Source organism: Talpa occidentalis, unplaced genomic scaffold, assembly GCF_014898055.3.
Source record: "Talpa occidentalis isolate TD23 unplaced genomic scaffold, MPIMG_talOcc4v2.1 talOcc4.15, whole genome shotgun sequence".
In the NCBI taxonomy this organism is placed as follows: domain Eukaryota; kingdom Metazoa; phylum Chordata; class Mammalia; order Eulipotyphla; family Talpidae; genus Talpa; species Talpa occidentalis.
Genome location: NW_023601543.1, coordinates 19,523,651 through 19,530,587, shown reverse-complemented (window position 1 = coordinate 19,530,587; position 6,937 = coordinate 19,523,651). Strand labels below are relative to the sequence as shown.

Here is a 6,937-nt window from a genome sequence, read left to right as displayed (position 1 = left end):
TTCTTTCAAAGGAATATGCTCATGTCATTATTTATTTAGTGACTTTAGAATATGTATTTATTACCAGTTATGGCATAAGAACATAACTGAAATACAATTCGAACATTTTCTTCTTCCACCTTCCAAACGTAGTTATAATTTTAATAAAATATTAGTGTTCATATTATGAGTATATTAATATCATTAACTGCTAAAGCAATTATTGTACTATGAGTGTTTTTATACTTTTGAATTTTCACTTTTTTTTCACTTTTATTTTGAGTGGAACTTATTCCCTGGGCATAAGTTTTGTTTCTTCAGTTCCTTCTGGAATATCTTTTTCTTCTTTGCAACCTCCAATTCTGGTTTAGGAATGATCTGCTCTTTTTCAGTAGGGATCATCTCAGTTTGTCAAGGGGAGCTCCTGTATGGTTTAATCTGACCACGAGCTCTGTAGTTTCTGCAGTATATCTTAGGGGCTTTGTTTGCTTGGATATGCTCAATGACCAGTTGAATCTACATCTAAACCCTTAAGTTCAGCATTACTTTATGCATTTTTCAGCATGCTTAGTAAATACTCCACTCTCTTTGTACTATTGACCCTGTGTCCACCATTGTAATTACGTGATGACATGCAATGCTTCTGTAGAGTGACAGCTTACAGATACTTGGTGGCTTTTTGGATATGCTTACTCTTGGTGTCCTGGGCAATTTTGCAAGTCTTCTTAGAGTGAACATGAAGATTGAAACATTTGGTCTTCATGGATAACCTGTAGAATTTTCCTGGGTCAAGTGAGGAGCAAATAATTTTCAGAGATCATTAAGAATGTTTATGGGAAGAGGGAGTAATTTTGAATTTTCATACAATTAATTTTATTTTCTCATTAATAAATTCTTACCAATTGTTCCAAAGGGTATGTAAAATATCAAACAATATTATTTTCTAAAAAATAAAATTTTTAATCTAGCATTTCTACTTTTTCCCTGGAGATCTTCTTTTTCCCTCTATTCTCCATTCCACATTGATCACTTTCTGTATATATAGAGGATTTGTCATCCTAGCAGTACTTTCTTTTATCTGCTGTGTTTACGCCAAGTTTTCTGAACCTCATGATTATCCTGTTTACTCAGTACTTTGTTGCAGCAAATTTACTGGTAGCTTTCTGTGAAAAGACATTCAAAAGGCAGAGTTTTCAACCATACATTAGAGATTTGATTTAAAGGAATGATACCCTCTCAGAATTTTAAATGTGTTTTTTGTTTCATTCTAGCTTCTAGTGTATCACTGAAGAATTTTTATTTTACTTGTTTTTTTAATTTTTTTATAATTATTTTATTTCTAGTGTTCCGAAATTTCACAATATTGTGCTTTGGTAGGCTTTTCCCCAGTCATTGTTTTTTTTTTTTTTTTTTTTTTTAATAGAGACATGTTTTATTTATTTATTTGTTTGTTTGTTTGTTTTGTTTATACATGCACTGGGTACAGTCAGAAGTGTGGGAGGGCGAGAGAATTCACCAGAGCCAGAGCGGGGAGCAGAGCAGGCAGAAGGACCGAAGTACACTGCTGAGGGGAGCAGCGGGCGGCAGGAGAGGTCTGCGCGCCATGTGGGACCCTCCTCTGGTGGCCGGGGAGCAGCCAGGGATCGAACCGGCACCACAGAGGCCGCGGGCAGCTTCGCAACCCAGTGCTCAACCACTGCGCCACCGGGGAGGGTGGGGAGGCCCCACCCAGTCATTGTTCTTTGTTGATACTTATATTAGAAGACATATTTTTTTCAGATTTAATTTTTATTTTTAGTTTATTGCATGATATTATTTTACAGCCTTGTTTGTTTTTTTCACAAAATAGTTTTTCCCCCCTCAGGTGTGGTCAGCATTCTTTCCCCACCACACAAGCACCCATAGTCCTCCACCATAGTCAGTTGTGCTCTCCTTTCCCCTTGTTTTCTCCCCTCCCACTCAATATTCGCCTTTCCCTCTCCACCTAAATACCTCAGATCAACTTTCAAAGGTCAGTCTTAAATTTTTTCTTTGTCTGATTCTTTGTTTTTTTATCTTTCACATATAAGAGAAAACACCTAGTATTTATCTTTTTCCTTCTGTCTCAGTTCGCATAGGATCCCCTTCCATTCTATCCATGTTGCTGCAAGTGACATGAGTTCATCTTTTTGATCACTGAGTAGTATTCTATTGTGTATATACCCCACATCTTCTTGATCCACTTATGTGTTTTGGGGCACTTAGGTTGTTTCCATAGTTTTAGCTTCAGTAAATAGTTGTGCTATAAACATGAGAGTGCACGTTTCTTTTCAAATTAATGTTTTTGAATTATTAGGAGTGGAATTATTGGGTAAAATGGCAGATCCATTTTTAATATTTTGAGACACCTACATACTGTTTCCCACAAGGGCTGGACCAATTTGTATTCCCACCAGCGGTGTAGGAGGGTTCTCTTTTCTCCACATCCTCGCGAGCACTTCTTTTTTCTGGTCTTTTCACATGGACCATTCTCACAGTGTGACATGGTAGCTCTTTGTGGTCTTTAATTGCATTTCTCTAATAATAAATGATTGTGAACATTTTTTCCATATGCCTGTTAGCAGTCTGAATGTCTTCTTTGGAGAAGTATCTGTTTAGTTCTTTTGCCCATTTTTAAATTTTTTTTTGTAGAGTTTTATGAGTTCTTTGTATATCTTTGTACATGTTTGATATCAGTCCTTTGTCAGATATATGGTGTGAAAATATTTTCTCCCATTCCACAGGGTGTCTTTTAGTTTTATTTATGATTTCTTTCACTGTGCAGAGCTTTTTAGTTTGATGCAGTCCTAGCTGTTTATATTCTCTTGTTTTCCTTGCTGTTGGGGATGAAACACTAAAAAAAAAAAAAAAAAAAAAAAAAAAAAAAAAAAAGCATCAATAAGCTTATGTCATGAAATGTTTCGCCTATGTTTTCTTCTATGTATTTATGTATTTTATGGCTTTAGGTATTGCAATCAAATATTTGATCCATTTTGAGTTGATTTTGGTGTATTGTGTTAGATTGCGGTCTAATTTCATTCTTTTACATGTAGTTGTCCAGTTTTCCCAACCCCATTTATTGAAGTGGCTATCCTTGTTCCAGTGAATATTTTGGGCTCATTTATCATAGGTTAACTGTCAATATATGTGTGGGTTTATTTCTAGGCTCTCAATTCTATTCCATTGGTCTGTGTGTCTGTTTTGTTCCAGTACCAGGCTGTTTTAATTTTTACAGCTTTATAATATGCCTTGAAGTCTGGAAGTGTGATGCCTTCATTTCTTTTATTCTTTGTTAAGATTGCTTTTACTCTTCAGGATCTTTTGTTATTCTATGAGAACTTCAGTATTATTTGCTCCAGTTCTCAGAAATATGCTATTGAAATTTTTATAGAGATTGCATTGAATTTATATATTGCTTTGAATAGGATGGCCATTTTGAAAATGTTAACAGAATCCCATTTTTTTTTGTTTAGTTTTCTTATTTTTCTTTACTTTTGTTTCTTGACACTAATTTTTCTCCTGTTCATTTAAAGGGTGTGAATTTAAATTCTTTTTTATTTGTATTTGTGACATATTTTATGCTTTAAAAAGCAAGGATTTTTTCAGAGTGAACTGAACCTGAGTAGGATAAACAAGATATTTAATACTGAGACGGTTAAGTCACATTATTGACATTTTAAAATAAAAAATCTTTTTTTATTGCAATATTGTTATTTTATTTATTTTAGTATCTGTCTTTTTTTTAATTTAAATTTTATTTTTATATTCCACATGCAATTACAACCCCCTTATTTTGACCCCAATCCCTCCTTTCACTGCCCCCCACATCCCTATAGAGTGTCTCTGGTTCATAGTTGTTTGATGATTTTGATATTTTCTTTCTTATAGTTATTCTTTTTCTTGGTCCCTTATTTAAGTTTTCTAGATTCCTGCTATGAGTGATACCATCCAGTATTTTTCTTTTTCTTTCTGGCTTATTTCGCTGAGCATGATCCCTTCCAGCTCCATCCATGTTGCTGCAAATTGCATGTGTTTATCGTTTTGAATGCTGAGTAATATTCCATGGTGTATATGTACCACATCTAGAAGACATATTTTTAATTCTGTGAAATTTCTTCCATTTTATTTCTTGAGAACTTTCCCTGATTTCCTATTTTTTTTTTTTTTTGTATTTCAGGTTACTCTACTAATAGACTGTTGTGCTTCTTGAATTAATTCCTAAATTAAATAATCCCTCTCCCATTGTCTATTGTTTGCTTTTGTTGTCAGTATTGATACAGGGCAGCAAGGGAAACTAAAACTGGCCAAGGATACTGCCCAAATAGTTTATCAGTCACTGAATTATTTACCTACACACACAATTACAAGACTACTGAGGTTCAGAGAACAACAATAATGGGATTTATTTAACAAACCAGGGAAAAACAAAGAGTTACTGAGGCCAAAAATGGCTGTTTACCTCACTTGAAGCAGTGTCCAGTGTTTTCAAATCCTAAACAAAAAGCACCTAAGATGGTGCCTTCCCACCACTGCTGACCTGGAACAGAGGCAACCAGACAATAGGCCAGGTTCCAACTCACAAAGACAACAGAAAACACAACAGGAGATGCTCCTGGAGCTGCCAAGATACCCCAGCATACCACCAGAAAAGCAAAACTAAAAATATCAGCTACAGTGGCTGAATGACCCAAAACTCACACAGCTCAGAGAGGCGCCCAACTCAGTGTCTTTGCCTTCTCTACCAGGCTGTAATAGCAGCAAAATCAGGAACGGTTTCAGTTGCTTGGCTACTTTCAAAGACTCTGAACTTTTCCTCCTTGAAGTTGGCTGCTGGAAGCCTCTCCACATCCTACAGAGGCCCGCAACAGCCTTCTGGAAGATCCGTGTGGTTGGGGCTGATATCACTGACCCTGGAAGTGCTGAATTTTCAAAAACACTGAATCCCAAACACTGAATCCTCAACTGCTGAATCTTGAACACCAAATGCCAGGGGCTGCTTCTGCAATCCCTTATATTTCTCATCAGTCTCTACCCCAAAATGCAATACTTTGTTCACATTTTCCCTGGGGCTATCTATCCTCACCAGCACCCCCTTCGGGTGGCATGACCTGTAACAGTCTGGCTTCAGCCACCGGTGACAGTATCATTTAAATTTTTAGGATATTTCCTTGATTTTCACTTCTCATGTTTCTACTTTTAAAAATGTTCAACTTATTTAAAAAAATTAGTTTTTACTGACATACATTGCATTATAACATGCAAGTTTCTGGTATTCATTGTTGAGAATCAAGATGTATATGTAATAAATTAATTTTTATACTCTTGTGTTGTATGTTTTTATTATTAAGTATATTGTCACTGTAGAAAACTTAGAAAATAAACTTATAGGGGAAATAAAAATTACCAGGAAGTTAAAAAAACTACAGAAAATCAGTATCATTTTAGAATATTGCTTAATTTTTCTCCTAATTTGAAAATATAAAATTATACCATTAAAATATTGGGTTGGGCCTTCCCAGTGGCACACTGAGTTGAGCGCAGCGCTGTGAAGCTCTCCGCAGCCTCTGCAGCACTGGTTCGATTCCTGGCCACGAGGGAGAGTCCCACATGGCGGGGCAGACCTCTCCTGACTCGCCTGCTGCTCCCCTCAGCAGTGTGTTTCAGTCAGTCTACCTGTTCTGTTCCCCGCCTGTCTCTGGTGAATCCTCTCACCCTCCTATGCCTCTGCCTTGTACCCCAGTGTTTGTATAAATAAATAAATCTTTAAAAAAAAATTGGGTTGTACATCTTTCTTATACTTTCATTTAGTTATTTTTATTTAGTTCCCTGCTGATGCTAAGGAGACTTTATAGTGCTTGATTTTATTTTTCTCTCTTGATTTGAAAGTCATTTATTTTATTATTCGATTTCTATAAACTTCCAATTTAAAAAAAATACTGTGATAATGAGATTGAGAATTTAATAGCAAGTCTTTTCCCTCTAAAATGTGTGAATTTAGTATTCTTACATTTCCTCTATCTAATGCCCTCTCATAGTCTTTGTTTCTATTTTGTAGTTTTATTTTGATAATATATTCACTGAATTATTGTTTTTAAATGTACAAACTTATATAATCCAATATTATCTCAGTGAAAATTATAGTTATTTTTAAAAGATATAAAGCATTAATAAGGAAAAAATCATACCAGGAATGATCAGTTTTAGAAAGAAAAATGTTAAATGAAAAATAGTTGAAATTTATTTTATTAAATTTAAATTTATTTTATAGGAGTTTTGATTTCTAAAAATTACAAACAAAAAGAAATGCACTTGATTTTGTCCTTATTTGGGATCTTTAAATTCAGTGTTACAAATGCTTTATTCAATAAAGTCCCAAGTATCTGCTGGCTGGTAACACTGATAATTTATAAGTCATAAACCATTCACTTTCTTGATGTAATGATATGAATAGGTAGACTATAAAATAATGGTTAAATTTTTATAGTGACTGCCTTAACTATAATAAAATATATGCTTTATAGCCTCAAAAATGGGACAAATAGGGGCCTCCCTGGTGGCGCAGCGGTTGAGCGCTGGGTTGCGAAGCTGCCCGCGGCCTCTGCGGCGCCTGTTCGATCCCCGGCTGCTCCCCGGCCACCAGAGGAGGGTCCCACATGGCGCGCAGACCTCTCCTGCCGCCCGCTGCTCCTCGCAGCAGTGTACTTCGGTCCTTCTGCCTGCTCTGTTCCCGCTCTGGCTCTGGTGAATTCTCTCACCCTCCCGCGCTTCTGACTGTACCCAGTGCATGTATAAACAAACAAACAAATAAATAAATAAATAAAACATGCCTCTATTAAAAAAAAAAAAAAATGGGACAAATACAATCAGCCATCTTACACTAAAGTTGGCATTTGAAATTAGTCTTATATGATGAGTCTGGCCATATGACTGATTTGTATAG

The 6,937-nt window shown here is 35.7% G+C and overlaps 1 pseudogene; it reads right to left on the bottom strand.

Moving 5' to 3' along the window:
• Positions 1-252: 252 nt before the first annotated feature.
• On the bottom strand, positions 253-742 carry LOC119245526 (60S ribosomal protein L17-like; annotated as a pseudogene).
• Positions 743-6,937: the final 6,195 nt, after the last annotated feature.